Source organism: Coturnix japonica, chromosome 2 (genome assembly GCF_054131305.1).
Source record: "Coturnix japonica strain WE chromosome 2, WE-NBRP24, whole genome shotgun sequence".
Classification (NCBI taxonomy): domain Eukaryota; kingdom Metazoa; phylum Chordata; class Aves; order Galliformes; family Phasianidae; genus Coturnix; species Coturnix japonica.
Genome location: NC_140664.1, coordinates 13130577 through 13133292, shown reverse-complemented (window position 1 = coordinate 13133292; position 2716 = coordinate 13130577).

The window sequence follows — 2716 nt, the reverse complement described above, 5'->3', positions numbered from 1 at the left end:
CGACCCATGGCAGCCAAACGACCGCTTGTTTCCTTCCTGGCTGCTGGGAAATAGCTGGGGCCAGATGAAATTGGAGGGTGTGTTCTCCCAGAAAGTTTCTGGCACTTGACTTATAACACAACATTAACATTAGCGTTTGGCGAGGATGGATATCTTCTCCTAGCTGTGTTTCTGGATTGTTTTGGACTCTGCGCACATAACGTTTTCAAGTAACACAAATGTAAGAAAAGCTCCTGTGAGAATAGCCAGGGAAACCTGTTTTTCTACTTCCTGTTCCTATCTCCCCAGTGGCTTCAGCTCACTCTGTTTAGCAGTAGAGTCCAGTCCTTTTTTCTGCACTAGTTGGGATAACCCATTTCCTACCTTTTTGTTTTTTGACGTACACACACTGCCGAGCTCACAGTGAGGAGCCCAGGCTATTGCTGTAAGAAAAGAAAAATGGTTGAAGAGGATGTGGAAGAACATGAGCTGAGTTCATGAGGAGACATTTGAGAGCTTCCCCCCAAAACATTCCCTACGTACCACCACACAGAGACACATCCACAGCAGCTGGATGGCAACAGGGAGTGGAAAACAGCCTCTTGAAGGCTGGCCTTTTAGCTGCAGGTGTAGAAGTCAGCACACAGGGCCAAAACTAAATAAGCAATCAAGGGAGCACATATGAAAGACAAGCTCAGCCCAACATCCCAAAGACTACAATGTGACCCTCCAATGAAGTCCCCAAAGCAAAGTTGCACGTGGCAGCTGCCACTCAATAGGATTTTAAACCGATTTCACTAGCAACTGAAGTGTGATTTCCAATGTTACTTTTAGCCAAGTTATAAATTAGATGAATTACAAAGTCCTCTATGTATATCCTGCAGACAGCTATTTAATTCTACAGAGATAGGTAACATTCCCTGCCTCGCTTCCCTTCCTTCAACCCACTTGGAACAGTAACAGCTCTCTCGAGGTACAGTCAAAACAGTCCATCTTCAAGGTGGTCAGACAAGCAGTGAGAGAATTAATTTCCCAACCGAATCCCTTTGCAGGAATGCTTCCCTTAGATTTATGAACTGCTTTTCCTTTCACCCACCAGAGAGAAGTCATTTGGAGAGCAGCGTGTGGATAGTAAGCACTGCTGTAAATACTTCAGATTTCCAGAGAACAAACCTGCTGCCTGCAAAGATGGAGCAGTAACAGAGGCATTCACTACACTGTACTGCACCAGTGAGGGAAAGGAACTGCTGCAGCCAAGCAAGCTGGAGACATTCCAGCCTGAACGATAAAGCAGAAAGGAACATTTTAAAAGCAAGGGTACCAATCACGCCCACGTTCCACATAAGAAGACTGGAGAAGTACTTGGAGAAGATGATGCTACTCTTTCAATTGCTAGCAAAGCAGTTTTTATTAGGTAAGAAGCCAGCTGAATGTTGCTGGTTGATTCTTCTAATATTGTTTTAACCATTACTTGAAGAGTAACAGTAACAAAAGGCAGATGGGGAGTTTTAGGTACTCCAGTATCTTTGTAAAGAGCAGCAATGGTAGGAAAAGAGAAGCAAAGTAATGCTGCACAACAGCACGTCTGCATCTCACACTGCACTGTGAGATCAGCAAAATACGCTTCTTGGAGACATGAGAAATGCTTGTATCAGAGAGCAAATGCTTTGTCCACCACCATTTCTTTCTCCTTGCTCCGCAGGTCATGACAATACTATTGTCAAACCTGCTTTCCAAGAAATCTGTTCCTCGGGATTACATGCAGGTCATGTTCAGTAGTGCTGAACACATAACAAATCGTCTGCACTACAAAGCAGAGCTTGCAAAGATTGCTTCAGATTACATTTAATGCCATCAGGAATCCACCTTTGTAAAGCCCGTTTGTGGTGAGGGAGGATCCCAGTGGTGCAGCAAAGTGCTGCGTTGTTGACAAAGATGTCACACATCTAAACCAGAGAAAACCCTGGAGAAGTCACCTTTCATTCTGATCCCACGCTTTAGTATCTCCCTCTTAGAAAGTTTTAACCAAAGAAATGAAAAACAACTCTGTCCAGCATAGATAAGCTGCACGCATACACACATACTCAAGCCAGCTCAACACAGGCCAGCTCGCAAACTTACAGCACAAACAGAATCAGCTGCTTCCACGGGTGGCTGAAATTCAAAAGCAGTGCAGTCACTTTGGTGTGATGAAGTTACCTTACTGGATCCAGGCTGGTTCTTCAGTTCCCAGAGACAGCATGAGTCAAACAGAATTCATTACCCTGGGTTCTGTATGAGCTCTGCAGGTAACCTGAGGGACTCCACAGGAGATCTGCTGCTTCTACTACAGGCTTGGATCCAGGTGTCTGGATCTACAAGGACCACGTATCTTCAGAAGCAGTGCCATTCACAGAGGCAATTCTAGAAGAAAGAGAACCACAGAGCTAAAAGAATTCAGGCTGGATACGTTCTGGCACTCGAAAGGGACTGGCATGGAGATGAATCACTTTATAGACAGTCTCCTCTAATTTTCCACACAGACATTCCTAGCATAGAGCGCCTGAACAAAACCACAGGATGGCCACTGAAGTCAGTTTTCCTTCCTATTGGTAAGAAATCGATTTACACAATCAAGCTTTAAATCTCTCCAGCAGCTCTATCACTTCTGCTCCTAATGCCAAAATAAGCAATCTGTAAATAGGAGGTCCCTGCTACAGAAGTGAAAGGTGTTCAAAAAAGATACGGGGCTCACGCG